Source organism: Gobio gobio (genome assembly GCF_949357685.1).
Source record: "Gobio gobio genome assembly, chromosome: 2".
Classification (NCBI taxonomy): Eukaryota; Metazoa; Chordata; class Actinopteri; order Cypriniformes; family Gobionidae; genus Gobio; species Gobio gobio.
Genome location: NC_137098.1, coordinates 42,871,862 through 42,888,362, shown reverse-complemented (window position 1 = coordinate 42,888,362; position 16,501 = coordinate 42,871,862).

The window sequence follows — 16,501 nt, the reverse complement described above, 5'->3', positions numbered from 1 at the left end:
ATAAATACAGTCACACACCTATGTTCATACTGCGATCTGTTCTATTCATCATGCAGATCTGTTTTCTCGTTCTTATGTTTTCTCTGAAAAAGAGCGTTTAGATATTACAGGCCTGCACTGATCTTTTGCTCTCTATTTCTCTTCGTCGTCTTCTGCATCTCTTTCTGTTTCTCATATTAACCTCTTTAGCTGTTGAAACATGGCAACTCCTGACACTGCGCATCTTTACTACTGTCTGTAGACAAAGCTGTAACTGTCAGTCCCTCTCTTTCTCACTCAGTCTCCTCCTCTCTCGTAGCCCTAGGCTATCGTTCTTTATGTGTGTAGTAGTGTTAGCATTTGGAGAGCTCTCATCACTTTAGCTGTTCTCTTGTTTAGCTAGCCTACTTTCTCTCACTATGTAAACCGAAGAAATTCTTCATGAAGTTCACAGGGGTCATTGGTGCTGTTTTGCCTGGGGAAGAAAAAGACGAAAGTAATAACACAGTGAAAATTTTCACTGCAGCTTTTCAGATTAGAGGACAAATACATGGAGAGGAAAAGAAATCAAACCCTGGCAGACTGAGTCTGACCTGTCATGCCATAAGAATTTTCTGTTGACTTGTCTGTGTAGGTCTGGGCAGCGACGTGGAGCTAACAAGAGAAAGAACTGATCTCACTGTGAGAGGAGAGAGGAAAGAGAGAGAAATGTGAAGTAATTGTTCCAAGGAATGAAACGGATTCACACTCAGTGATGTGTGAAATGACACTGGCAGATGACACGGACTGTAGTGTTGTTTCACAACATAAGAACACTGCACTATTTTAAAAGCGCTTATCAACACCATAACTGAAAGAAACAGCTTCTTTTATGTGATTAGTAAAAAGAAAATTAGACCGGTGACTGTATCAGTTATTATAGTATGAATGGATTTATATCTAGAGATGAAGTGTAGAAGAAACTGTGGGTCTGTGTGAACATGTGTGTGACCCTCATGTTTAGGGTTTGAGAAACCCTGAGGCCGTTTTAATAGCTTAAAAAAAAAAAAAAAAAAAAAAAAAAAAAATTATATATATATATATATATATATATATATATATAACAATCAGGTAGATATACTTCATGGATTGCCTTGATCTTTTGAAATCTGTTTATAAGCTAAATTTCAGATTGCTAACATGTTTCAACCTGAACAATAACAGTAACTACATATCTTTGGGGTCTCAGAGACTGTAATAACATTCTCTGATAACATTCACAATGTAGAGATGACAGGTACTTATGTTGATTTCTTATGACCCCCAAACCAAAATGATAATAGAATATCAATAACATTTCTGAAAATTGCACATCTGCTTTGTGGTAAAATATATTTTGAAAATGAATATGAGTTTGCCATACTGAAAATACTGTTATTATTCTTACACATGAATCATTGAGGTCTCTGGGACTTCCAATTATAAAAACAACGGGCTTAAAGTCTTTACTGTAAGTTACTGTGTTGTAGCCTTCAAATCTAGACTTTTTTTTAAATATATACTGTATATTTATAGCAGCTTCCAATTTAGCCGCATAAAGCTAGCGGGAGAATCCTTTGTGACTCATTTGCAATTGCTCATCATTACCATACAAACAAAAGACTGCTGGTTTCTTGCCTTTTAGATTTTATTTGATAAAGCATATGAGGACATGCAATAAATAAATTAGGTTATATTGATACAATACAATACTATGGCAAACAATTAGCCAACAGGAAATAGTAAAGAAAACGTCTCGGTTACGTATGTAACCCTCGTTCCCTGAGGAGGGAACGGAGACGTACGTTAGTGACTAACGAATGGGGGTTTCGCTTAGAAGCCAATCATCTTCATCGTATTCAACAGCGCCCAATGGCAGTGCCAATGCCATGGGCATGCGGAATTTGCATGCGTAACTCCGCCCCACCTCGTGGGTATATAAGGAAGTACGCTGCGAACATCGCATTATGTTACTGCTGCAGGAGCCAAGACTGAACTCCGCGTTCCAGGCAGCACAGCTGACGTGGCTAAGGAAACGTACGTCTCCGTTCCCTCCTCAGGGAACGAGGGTTACATACGTAACCGAGACGTTCCCTTTCGTTCAGTCACTACGACGTACGTTAGTGACTAACGAATGGGGGATCCTATTCAACAACGCCACTCAGCTGTCATCCAGTGCCCTGCGTAAGTGTGAGATCCCGCCACTTAAGGCCCTAGGACTCCCACTTATCACAGGAATACCAAGGTACACTGGGAAGCATATCCCAGTGAGGGAATGCCAGGATGCCTACCGTAGGGAGGACTTAGAGAATACACATATGACCCGCTGAGGGTTGCATATGGAAGATCTCTAGGGTACCAGCCGAAGGTGGATTTTTAACCCTAGGGGTGGCAGGGACTTGCCAAGGGAAAGACACCTGCTCACTGAGGAGGCTTACGGTGGGAATACTCGTGTGGGGGTCGCCGGAGGGGAACCATGCACACGGAGCACCTGGCCGGACATGAGGGTCTGGGCTCGAAAGGGCAGACTGAACTGATGTCGGCGTCGACAGTGCTGGAGGAGCTCAGGGCTCTCGGGGAGCTCACCTGAGGAAAATATCGCACGTATCCAGTCCTTGGAGTGGAATGGCGAGCAAGCGAAGACACCTGAGCCTGGCCCATTACCGGCCACCCGTAGGGGCGAGTACATAGTCGGACACTGGCTCCACTCGGAGATTGTAGAATCTGGCGAATGTGTTGGGTGTCGCCCAGCCTGCAGCTCTGCAGATGTCTGTTAGCGAGGCGCCATGCGCTAGAGCCCAAGAGGAGGCCACACTCCGGGTGGAGTGTGCCCTCACAACAAGGGGACATGGTCAGCCTTGCTGCTGGTATGCCAAAACAATGGTGTCCACTATCCAGTGAGACAACCTCTGCTTTGAGAGAGCGCTTCCCTTCCGCTCTCCACCATAACAGACAAAGAGCTGGTCTGAGGTCCTGAAACACTGCGTCATGTCTACGTAGGCGCGGAGAGCGCGTACTGGACAGAGCAATGCCAAGGCTGGGTCTGCCTCCTCCAAAGGCAGCGCTTGCAGGTTCACCACCTGATCTCGGAACGGAGTGGTAGGAACCTTGGGCACATATCCGGGCCGGGGTCTCAGGATCACGTGAGAGTTAGCCGGCCCGAACTCAAGGCACGCTTCGTCAACCGAAAATGCTTGCAGGTCCCCGACCCTCTTAAGCGAGGCCAATGCGGTCAGCAGAGCCGTCTTCATAGACAAGAACTTAATCTCGGCCGACCGCAAAGGCTCAAAGGGAGGCCTCTGCAGAGCACTTAAGACTACTGAGAGGTCCCAAGAGGGAACGAGAGGAGAGCGAGGAGGATTCAGTCTCCTCGCCCCCCTCAGGAACCTGATGATCAGGTCGTGCTGACTTACCTTTTTGTCTCCCAGGAGATCGTGGTAGGCAGATATTGCGGCCACGTACACTTTAAGGGTGGAGGGAGACAGCCTTCGCTCCACCCCCTCCTGGAGAAACGATAGCACGGACCTGATCGGGCATTTCCAGGGGTCTTCTTGGCGGGAAGAGCACCATGTGACGAAGAGGTTCCACTTCAACGCGTAGAGACGTCGTGTAGACTCAGCTCTAGCGGAAGTGATGGTAGCGACCACCGCAGGTGGAAGGCTACTCAAACCTACCGTGTCCCGTCCAGAAGCCACACGTGGAGCTTCCAGAACGCTGGACGCGGGTGCCAAAAGGTGCCCCGTCTCTGAGTAAGGAGGTCCGGTCTCAGAGGAATAGGCCAGGGAGGGGCTGTCGCAAGGAGTAAGAGTTCTGGGAACCAGGTCTGGCCGTGCCAAAGCGGGGCGACCAAGACGACCTGCTCCTTGTCCTCCCTGATCTTGCACAGTACCCGTGCAAGAAGGCTCACTGGGGGAAACGCATACTTGCGTAGCCCTGACGGCCAGCTGTGCGCCAGTGCATCCGTGCCGAGGGTGCCCTCGGTCAGGGAATAATACAGGGAGCAATGGGAAGAGTCCTGGGAGGCAAACAGATCTACCTGTGCGTCGCCGAACCGTTCCCATATCAGCTGGATCGTCTGGGGGTGGAGTCTCCACTCTCCGGGGAGAGGCTGAAACCGTGAGAGCTCGTCGGCTGCACAGTTCAGGTCTCCAGGGATGTGGACAGCACGAAGGGACCTCAGGCGCTTCTGACTCCACAAAACGAGATGGCGGGCGAGTTGAGACATACGGTGGGAGCGTAGACCGCCCTGGTGGTTGATTTACGCTACTACGGCCGTGTTGTCTGTCCTGACTAGCACATGTTGACCCTTCAGCAACGCTCGGAAGCGGTGCAGGGCGAACCGTACAGCCAGTAACTCGAGGCAATTGACATGCAGAAGGCGCTGGGGTCCTGTCCAGGAGCCCGCGGCTGCTTGTCCATTGCACATGGCACCCCAGGCCGTGGATGATGCATCTGTTGTCACAACAACATGCCGGGAAGCTCGTTCTAAGGACACTCCGGTCCGTAGAAACTTGAGGTTCGACCACGGGGTGAGTGTCTGTAAGCAGGCCCGGGTCACTGGGACCCGGAGCGTGCCAGACCGCCATGCCCATCTCGGGACTCGATTGCGTAGCCAGTGCTGAAGCGGTCTCATATGAAGCAATCCGAGCGGCGTTACCGCGGCTGCAGATGCCATATGCCCCAGGAGCCTCTGAAAGTGTTTCAGTGGAACCGCACTCTTGCCCTCGAGTTGTCGAAGGGAAGTCAGCAGAGACTGCGCGCGCTCGCTCGAAAGCTGCGCGCACATGGCGACCGAGTCGATATCCATACCGAGAAAAGAGATCCTCTGCGCGGGGCAAAGTTTGCTCTTCTCCCAGTTGACCCGAAGGCCCAGACGGGCTAGGTGATGGAGCACCAGATCTCTGTGTCCGCAAACCTGCTCTCGAGAGGGACCCAGTATGAGCCAGTCGTCGAGGTAGTTCAGGATGCGGACCCCGTGCTGCCGAAGGGGCGCAAGGGCTGCCTCGGCAATCTTCGTAAAGACGCGAGGGGACAGAGATAGCCCGAATGGTAGAACTGCGTACTGATATGCCCGCCCCTCGAAAGCAAACCGTAGGAACGGTCTGTGTCGAGGCAAAATGGAGACATGGAAGTAGGCGTCCTTCAGGTCGATCGCTGCAAACCAATCGTGTGGACGAACGCATTCGAAAAGGCGTTTCGCTGTCAACATCTTGAACGGAAACCGGTGAAGGTAACGGTTCAAGACGCGCAGGTCCAGGATTGGCCGTAGCCCACCGGTCTTTTTGGGTACAATGAAGTACGGGCTGTAAAACCCGCAATTCATCTCGGCTGGAGGGACAGGTTCGATCGCACCCTTCGCCAGTAGGGTGGCAATCTCCGCTCGCATGACGGGGGCGTTGGCCCCGATCATGGTGGAACGGACTCCCCGGAAGCAGGGAGGAACCTGCGCAAACTGAATCGCGTAGCCGCGCCTGACGGTCCGCTCGACCCAGCGGGACAGCCCTGGAAGCTGAAGCCAGACATCCAGAAACTGCACCAGCGGGGTCATACGGTGTACAGACGTACCCGGTGTGGGCTTGCAGCGATGCAGCGTCACCGGCCCGGACATGGGAGGCTGTGGGGCGTCCCGGTGCGGGGGCACGGTTGACAGCTGCGTCCTGACAGAGGAGACCAGGGAAGGACCAGCGTTCCACTGGGGTCTGCTCTGCCAGGAGGCTGGCGACAGAGTGGGATGCGAGTGGCGGGACCCGTGGGTGGCGCGCACCGTCATCACCGGACTCTGTGGGCTCAGGGATGGGAGTGTTAATTCTTTCTTTGACCAACATAGGGTGCTGCTGACCCGGGGGCCAGCAGCTGAACAAAGGATTCTCCCCCGGCCCTCCACCGGGGGAAGGAGTGGTCCTGCTACCATCTCCTTGAAAGAATTTCCCATCCCTGAGCCGTCCGTCTCAGGAGCGCCGCTTGGCCTGGCGTTTAGCGGGGCGCGGGGCGGCCTGAGGGGACTTGGACGCCTTCCTACGGCTTCCTCCGCGACCCGGCCCGGGTGAAGGCTGCTGCTTGGACCGGGTGGGAGGGGCGGGAGCCTTAGGAGGGCGTCCTCGGCGTGGAGCAGACTGAGGCGACTGTGCCGGCGGCTGGGTGGAGGCAGCAGCTGGCCGCCGGGGCAGTACGTGTTTGATTGCCTCAGTCTGCTTCTGGGCGATTGAGAACTGTTGAGCAAAGTCCTCAACCGCCCCGCCGAAGAGGCCGGCCTGGGATATGGGGGCATCGAGGAACCGGGTTCGCTCGGTGTCCCGCATATCGGCCAGGTTCAGCCACAGGTGACGCTCCTGGACCACATTTGTGGACATCACTTGACCCAGGGAGCGTGCGGTCACCTTCGTCGCCCGGAGAGCGAGGTCGGTGGCGGCACGCAGCTCATTTAAGAGCCCCGGATCAACTCCACCCTCGTGCATGTCCTTGAGGATCCTGGCCTGGTAGACCTGGAGGATCGCCATGGCATGCAGCGAAGCGGCAGCCTGCCCCGCGGCTCTGTGCGATTTCGACACCAAGGTTGATGTGAATCGACAGGCTTTGGAGGGGTGCTTAGGATCACCACGCCAGGTTGAAGCGCTCTGAGGACACAGTTGCATCGCAACAGAACGTTCAACTGGAGGGACCCCAGTGTACCCTTTAGCTGCCGCCCCATCGAGGACGGAGAAGGCGGAGGAAGTCAGTGAACGGTCACGGGAAGACAACGGGGACTTCCAGGACCGCGTGAGTTCCTCATGCAGCTCGGGAAAGAAAGGTATTGAGGGCAAGGACTGACGGGTGTCAGCGCGAGCCCCCAAAAACCAATCATCGAGCCTTGAGCGTTCGGGACAGGGTGGAGGGTTCCACTCGATCCCTAAACTCGCGGCTGCCCGAGACAACATGGCTGTCAGCTCTGGATCTGACTCGGGCAATGCTGGCACGCCCGAGGGCGGCAGCACAGCCGAGTCATCATCTCCAGAGGACTCGAGCCCACCTTGTGATGCGGTGATCGACATCGCATCCTCCTCCGGAGCGCCAAATGAGATGCGCGGGGGGGCCGGAGCCGGCCCCGCGATCTGCATCTGAACACTCGCGGGTTGCAATGTGCAAGACGGGGGTGTGGCCCGAGGCATGAGCGTCGGGGCTTTGTTCCACACCGTAACCGTCAAGTCACCCTGACCACCAGCCGAAGTACTGGGCCTCTGGGACTCAGTAGATCGGGGTGTGGTAGAGGGGACTCTCACTTCAGTACGAAGGTCATGGAGTCTTGACCGCAACATTGCGATGGTCATGTTCCCGCAGTGAGAACATGACTCATCCGCGAACGCTGTCTGAGCATGCTGAAAGCCCAAACATACCAGACAGTGTTCGTGCCCATCAGAGGAGGAAAGCAACCGACCACACCCAGAAGTACACGGACGAGACATCCTGAAAAGGACGCGTCACGTGTAAGCTCTTTTATGAGAGGAAAGCCTCGCAGAGAACGCCGAAGCGCCCAGGGACCACACACCAGCTGTCTAGCGGACCACTGCGCAGATCAGCAGGCAGGCAGTATGATGATCACTGGAACGCGCCGTAACACCAACGCCTCTGGAAAGCTGCTCGTCTCGAAAGCTGTCGATGACTCAGATCAGGCTTGTAGGAGTGAAGAGATCCTCTTGGCTCCAAAGCAAAAACATAATGCGATGTTCGCAGCGTACTTCCTTATATACCCACGAGGTGGGGCGGAGTTACGCATGCAAATTCCGCATGCCCATGGCATTGGCACTGCCATTGGGCGCTGTTGAATACGATGAAGATGATTGGCTTCTAAGCGAAACCCCCATTCGTTAGTCACTAACGTACGTCGTAGTGACTGAACGAAAGGGAACTGAAGTATTCACCTGTGCCATGTTATAGTAGATAACCAATTAGAAATAACAATGACTAAATCCACTACAGTATTTATGATCTATTTATGTCCAAATGTCTAAGGAGTTTGCTGGTTCAGGCCCTGTAAGGAGCGAGCCATGAACTATCACCAGGTTGATTTGGATAGACATGTCTGCTAAAATGACTAATTATTAATGCACAAGAGGGAGAGATTTATGCATAACCTTTATTTCATTGCAGTGAAAACAAAGCTGTAAAAGAGGAGGAATTGACAGAGCAAATTAATGTGTTTCCATGTGTAGGTGGGGAATATATGTGCCGACAACACTTCTGCTGTGTGAAATTATCTTGTTTATTTATGTTGCCTCATGATTATTGAAGAGGTCTTATCATACAGATATAATATTCTTTGATCTTCAGAGAGAAAACAGCTTACAAATATTTTTCAAAAATCAAAGCTTTCCCTGGTCAAAAAGAACTTTATTGTAACTGAGCAGCAAGAACTCATTTTGAACTTTCACAACCTCAACAACTTTTCTTAGCAGCAGAAAACAGACTGTTTATTTCTAAAGGTTAGAGAGAGGGTGAAAAATGACTGGTTTTGGCACAGAAAAATATTATTTTATATAAGCCCCAGGGAAAAAATAATAAAAATATGTATGATATGACCCCTTTAAATAACACTATTTAAAGAGTAAAAAAAAACAGTGTAATATATATAAAGGTGTGTTCCATTCGACCGTAAGTGGACTGCGAATTGGACCTCACAGGGTATTTTGCAATCTTAAGTGAGAATCCAATCCGAAGGGAGTTAACATGTTCAGTTCTAACAGCACTGCAAGTGCATTTGGGAATAAGGGAAGTGAATAGGAAAAATCACCCAACTGTCATTGTGCACCGTGTCACTAGTCAGAACTAACGATGGAGCAGAGCTGCGATGGAGTTTACATACTGTATGCATTTGAGTATTCATACATTTTGTTATTACTATACAAACTAGAGTATTAATGAATGGTTATGGCAATTAATGTTATATTCACATATTCTATTGTATAAATAGGTATAATAAAGTAAAAGTGGAAGAAGCAGCTGAGACTTTTTATTTTACTTTATTGACCTCAGGAATGTTTACTATGCAGCTGTGGAAGAAAGTGCACAAGATGCGGCCAACCACAATATGAAAATTGACAGTGACAAATAGATTTTCCCTTTCCCTTTAAATTTTTTAGTTCACTATTTAAATGGGTAAAATCTTACTTCATTGTTGAGCTGCACACAGGCGTTAACTCCCTCAGCTCCTCTATCTCACATGAAAGGGAGCAAATTAAAACATGGGAGTTTCTCAATATGCGTTCCTCTGTTTATTTGCATGCTTTAAAGTTAACTCTGATAAGAGTCTATCTACACCGATCAGACATAATGGCCAATGACAGGTAAAGTGAATAACACTGATTATCTCTTCATCACGGCACCTGTTAGTGGGTGGGATATATTAGGCAGCAAGTGAACATTTTGTCCTCAAAGTTGATGAGTTAGAAGCACGAAAAATGGGCAAGTGGAAGGATTTGAGCGAGTTTGACAAGGGCCAAATTGTGATGGCTAGATGACAAGGTCAGAGCATCTCCAAAACTGCAGCTCTTGTGGGGTGTTCCCGGTCTGCAGTGGTCAGTCTCTATCAAAAGTGGTCCAAGGAAGGAACAGTGGTGAACCAGTGACAGGGTCATGAGCGGCCAAGGCTCACTGATGCACATGGGGAGCGTAAGCTGGCCTGTGTGGTCCGATCAAACAGACGAGCTACTGTAGCTCAAATTGCTGAAGAAGTAAATGCTGGTTCTGATATAGAAAGGTGTCAGAATACAGGCTGCATAGCCGCAGACCAGTCAGGGTGCCATTGCTGACCCCTGTCCACTGCCGAAAGTGCCAACAGTGGGCATGTGAGAATCAGAACTGGACCAGGGAGTATCTTGGCACACTTAGGCTTGGTACCATCTGAGCATCATTGAAATGCCACAGCCTTCCTGAGTATTGTTGCTGACCGTGTCCATCCCATCTTCTGATGGCTACTTCCAGCAGGATAACTCACCATATCACAAAGCTCAAGTCATCTCAAACTGGTTGCTTGAACATGAACAATGAGTTCACTATACTCAAATGGCCTCCACAGTCACCAGATCCCAATCCAATAAAGCACCTTTGGGATGTGGTGGAACGAGATTCACATCATGGATGTGAAGCCGACAAATGTGCAGCAACTGCGTAATGCTATCATTTCAATATGGACCAAAATCTCTGAGGAATGTTTCACGCACCTTGTTGAATCGATGCCACAAAGAATTAAAGCAGTTCTGAAGGCAAAAGAGGATTCAACCTGGTACTAGTAAGGTGTACCTAATGAAATGGCAGATGAGTGTATATTATTTATATTGTGTGTTTGTGCATCTGTGCTTTGTGTGAAAAGTCTAGAACAATATTAGCCAAGAGTATATCCAAGAGAGTCTGTGTGAGTCTCTGAGAATGATCTGATTGTCTTCTGCTGATCCTTCCGGCCTCAGCTCTCTGACTGATGAAGAACACATTTCATTTTTAGGAAGAGTCCCGTGGAGTATAAATAATAGTGACTGGTAACTTGTAAACTGTAATCTAAAACAGGTTTTCAATGTTGACCAGACTTATCAGTTCATATTAAATTCTGCAGTGAAATAATGCAGTGGAAAGAACACAAGACAGTAATGTATTGTGTTTTACAGAGAACACAGCTGTGGTTTGATCTCATCAGTGAAGCACGAGATGAGATTCACTGATCGGTTTCCTCTGAAAATCCCTGCCTTTTTCTGACTCATCTGACCTAAACAACCTAAATGTGACTTAATTGTCCACTCAAAAATAAAAATTGTCATAATTTTCTCACTCCTTGCATTGTTCCAAACCTGTTTGACTTCCTTTCTTCTGTGGAATACAAAATGTGATATTTTAACGATGACTAAGTCTGAACTCAAATTTTCAAGTTACAATATGTTTGGCAAATAAACTGCCAATTTAGATAAAAAGCTAATCCAAATTCCACTAATTACAAACTCCTTTACTCTTAACACACACTTATAGACCTATAAGCTAAACAAAGGCTGTTTTTCGGCTACAGGTATCCCATGAGGCTTGGCTACAGTTTTATTTCTGTTGAAAATGAGTTGTAAAAGGAATTAAAAATGGAGGTTAATTAAGAGAAACCTTCTAATCACAATCACTAATCTGAGTTACTTGAATGTACCGCTATCTTGAGAGCAGGAGAGGATGCGGAAGGGAAGGAGTGCACAGCTTGATAGTAAAGCAACTAAAGTTTGCAAGGCTTATCAAATTGCTGACAGAGCTTTAATTTATTCAGTGCTGCCTAAATTGCGAAATGAAAGTCACAGGAACAATACTATTTGAAAGTGACTTTATTAGTGCAAACTCAAGCTGAACAGTCATTGTGTGATAAAGTCTAAATTAAATAACTCATTAATGAAGACATTGCTATTCTGACCCTCAGTGTCTAAAGTCTGTGGGTAATTTTATGAAATGATCAAATGCACGTATTGCATGACCAGTTGGTTTGAATCTCATCTCCAATGTGTTGTAAGGAAAATCACTTTAAATAATAGATTAAACTGGTATACGTTTAGAGCATATAGATTCTCCATTATCTGATTTATTTAGAGTTGTTTTGCACAAGGCACCAGTGTGTTCATATATATGTTGGAACAGCTTTGACTTTAGGGACAAATGTTTGAAAATGTCCACTCAAAGGGAAGGTGATGAAAACTTACTTGTGAGATTTGAAGTGGTCAAATGTTGCCAAATAATTTTTTTCCTTAAATCTCCTAATATAATCAGGTTTGTGTGAGGGTTACTTAGAGGGTTTTAGAGTTTAGCAAATGCCTTCACACCATTTTAGATAACCTCACTAATATAATAAAATCAGGGTGTGTGCAGTATGTGTTTGTACATACATCGCTATACTTTAGGGACAATATAAAAATTGTTGGTAAATGTGTAAGTAAACGTGTGTGCGTGCAAAATGGATTTGTGTCGTGATGTGTTGTTTATATCTAAGCCTGCATTTGGCCTCGGGATATGTGTCTCACTGACTGTCAGTATCCATCTATCTTAGATCTGGACTAAAATACAATGATATTAGCAGTTTCAGTGTGTGTTTATGTGTGTTTGGAGGCTGCTGTGATTTTAATCAGTGTGTTTGCATTGGCCCTCACATTCTGTAAAAAGCACTCAAAAACTCTCATCAGCTCAGATTCATTCTCTGCAGTGATGCGTGAAAACACAACAGGAACAATCATTTAGGGAAAAGATGATTCAAATCAATGATGTGAGGATTGTGAGAATATGTGCATTATAGTTTGAGTTTGTGGGGAAATTTTGTGCCAAGGCTGACTGGACTTGCTTCACTCTTGCTTCAGTGCATGGGTAATGTGCTTGAATTTACATTTTTACTCCGTCTCACACTCTTGTTCTGACTTTCCCAATGTCCTCGATTTGTTCTCTCTTCAGTGTGTTAACTGTGAAATATTGTTTTATCTCGTATTATATCTCTCAGTTTCTTTTAGTCCACTAATTGACTCATAATCCTAGTTTAATTAAGATCTGGGATTTAGTGGCTACTTTTGTATCGAAACTCTTAGCTGATATGAAACCAGACTCAGGGGACAGTTTTGGTGTGAGAAGACTTTTTTTTTTACGTTGACTGTATAATAATGCAATTATTTGAGACAAAAAGCTTAGATCACAGTTGAAAACTTACATGCAACTACGGTGTTGAGTTCAAGGTGACATGAATGATTGCTGAATCACACTGATGAACAGGACCGTTAAAAGGAATTTCATGGAGCAACAGAATAAAATCATAAATCTGGAGGCCTGTTTTGATCTACTCTGTACTCCCAGAGCGCCACGTGCTTAGAATAGCTAATGTTTTTTCTTCTGACGGTAGCCTGTAGGGGGCACTAGTGTGTTTTGTGAATGAGGCTAACTCTGTTTGCTGTAGTTCAGTTGCTGAACCAATTTATTAAGACAAGGAGAGGAAGAACGGGAGAGAGAGGGAGTAAATAAATGGAACTGCCCCCGTTGCTCCAAGCCAAACATCAAAGTAATCAAGGAAAACAAGCTTTTTTTTTAATGGGATGGATCCAATTAGAATATTACTGCTCCATCAGATCCGTTCACTAGCAGAGAGATGGTGCTCCTCACTGGCCTCCTCCATTAATGCTAATAACCTCTTCTTCTTGTACACAGCATACTGTACATGTGATAGGTAGAAGACCTCAATTTAAGCAGACTTGTTAAGTCAGACCCTTCTTTTACTGCCATCCCATTCGGACCGAAGAGCTTTTAATTACAAATAATCCATTAGAGATATACATTAGACATTGACATATCACTCATATTTTGTCTGCTTGTTATCACGTCATCCTGTCAAGTTTAATTTGCCATCAGGTTCAAATAAATTCAATGTATACTAGGTATAAATTCAGTGAGACTCAAAGACATCAACATGATTCAGCCTTTTTCAAGTGTGCTATATTTTTACTCACTTAATGACCCGCTCACTCCTTCATTACTGCATTTTCTCCCTGTTAGCCATTTATTTTTTCTTTCTCTTGTCATAGTGTTATTATTTCTGCTCATTCTCATTCTATTGCTCTCTTCCTCATAGGTATGTGGTGAATGTCACAGTATAACTCGAATGATCCCAGTGGGACTATGCCGCTCTCTACAGCCTTTAGGAAGCCAAAGATTCTTGCTTTATTTCTAATTCACAGCTGTTAATTTTTATAGCCCTAGGACCAAATTGCTCCGTTTATTATTTTGCTTTTATCTTTGGTGAAAATTAAGTCTTACCTGAGAAATCCCTTTAATCCCTCTAAACTGAACTGTCAGTCAGACAAATTGGTGATCTAGAGTGTTTTAGGATCTCTGAGGAAGTTCATTTGTCGTGGAGATTCAGCTGAGAGTGCCATAGTTCTTCAGCTTGAGGAATGATCTCTGCTGGTATACAACAGATAAGGAGTATTATGTCTGTATATACAGTATTTATACCTTCGTATATCTTTAATCAGATATTTAATTACCTCTCAGAAGAATTGCCATGCACTCATCGTTCTGTCTCTTTTTTTTGTCTTCTGCCATAGCCCCTCATCACTCTTTTAATTAACTACTCACTCTAGATTAGTTTCATCATTTCAGCAACCAACCGTTACATAAATCCAGCGCTCATGCAATGTCATGTGTTTGATATGTGATGAATGTGTGTCAGTACCTCTTGGATTTCAATGTTCACTAAAATACTCAGGAACTCAGAAATAAATTATTAACAAAAACATGTTGTAGACTGTTAACAAATACCGAATCTGTGAGAAAATCATAACGTGAGGTCTTTTCTGTGCAGAAAGGTTAAATTTACAAATGGTGTAACCTGGCAACAGAGTGCCTCTATTGGACTGAATTATGGGCCATTTGATTGCGTCTCATCATCACACTCTTTTCTGCCTGTTTTAATTCAGCATCTGCCATTTTACTATAATTTACTGAATCACCACTATTGACCCATTTAGGACCTGAATAGCAGACTAAAGGGGGTTACTACAAAAATATATGTTGTCAGTTACAGTTTTTTTTCAGACAATGTACAGGCTGTATGGCGGTGATAGTGTCCACCTGCGTGTGTGTGTTTGTGTGTGTGTTTTAAATGGATATTTGATTATGAGTGTAATTTTAAGTTCAGTAATGATGACTGAAATAATGTTATGATGAATATAATAGGGATTCACATGTCGGTTATTGGATGTTATTATTAGATTTTAATTTAATTTAATTTGTATCAATTGATATTGGTTGATTAGAAATTGAATTGTGCATGCTCATTTCCACCTATTTTTACATTTAGATTTACTGTCATCTAACACTCATGCAAAGTTAATATACTGTACATTAACTTGCACTGCACATTTAATTTTTTTATTTTTTCGAATAATTATTATTTATATATAGTATATATCAGTTATCTGCCTTTATGTTAAAAATATAATTGGGCAGAATATTACTAACAGTGCATGCATACCATAAATCATTGTAAACTATCATTGTTAGGCCTCATACTCTTTGAGATACCATTTTTAAGTGTAACAATTAGCAAATCCCTCTTTGTTGGTGTGAAGTGGTCTTATAGGAGAAAACATAATTACAATATTTCTGGCATACATTTCACACCATACAAGCACACCCAGTTCTTATGGATAATGAAAAATATCCGCCATCATGTTATACCTTTAAATGTGTTATAACTTTAAATGTTCTCCCAAAAGCTTTTCACCTTTGAAACAGTTCTTAAGTCTTAGTGATAACTATGTCTGCAAAACCTGCAACAGAGAAAATGTGCCATAACTACTGCTGAAGGTGATTCATATCACAGGGGTCTTTCAAACATTGTGTCTGACACTGGGGAAATTACACCTCTTTCATCATCAATTTAAGAACTCTTCACAGCTGAGAAGGTGGGCTGATGTGACTTAACATAATTTGAATAATGCCATTCATAGAAATACTCAGATCGATGAATTATTAATGAGGTCTGGAACAACAGAATATCCAAGCACTGTCTTTCTTTTTTGTCTGTTCTATCTCTTCTTTTTTCTGTTTTTTCTCTTTACTAGGAATTCTTGTGACTCTTAGTACCAATATTACTTATTTTATTCATATGAATTTAAAGCATTTGATGCAACAAATCTGTAAATAATCTAGACCGATAAGCCTTATTTAACCTTTTTCCTTTTCAGATGGAGTATTGAGATTAGATGGCTTTCAGAAAAGTTTCAGATTGAAGTTTTTAGAAGACTAAATCAATAATTTAGCTGTGTAAAAGAGATTCGCTGGGTTGCATTTTGCATGTGATCTGTGTTGTTAATAATTTATTCAGTCATGAAGGGTACTATCTGTTAAAGTAAATACAAGATACGGCTCTGCTAGTGTGATCGAAGAATTCAAATTTAGCTTGTAGGAACATGAGTGTATTTCTGACTCGGTAGCAGCAGGGGTGAAACCATCACAACTTACACACACTGATCCCAAAATCTGCACCAATGTGGAGGTTAAATATCCACATCAGAGGGGAAAGGCAATCAAAATATTTGTCTCGTTCTGTTACACTGAACAGCCACATTTCAAAAACACCATGAAATATCACTCTCAACGGAACTCTGGGAAAATTTCCCAATGATGCACATTTCTCAACATACGACAGTATGTTTAGGCAGGAGCGGATTTAGTGGTTTAGGGGCCCTAGGAAAGGACAGGATTTGGGTATGTCATTCTCAAACAACTTATTTACCTGGGTTTTCTTTGTACAGCTTGCACAGAAGTGTTCTTGTTCTTCTTTGTTAATTTTGAGACAGTGAACAGTTCTATTATGGTGTTGGTACAGGCCTGATTGTCTTCAGGAGTCCCTAGGCAGCTGTCTACCTTTGTCCAGTGTTACATCTGCCCTTGTGTTTAGGATCTTGAAGAAAATCTATTATGTAGAACTTTACTTATGCAACACAACTAAGCATATTTAGAAAAGCTCGGAATGTAGATG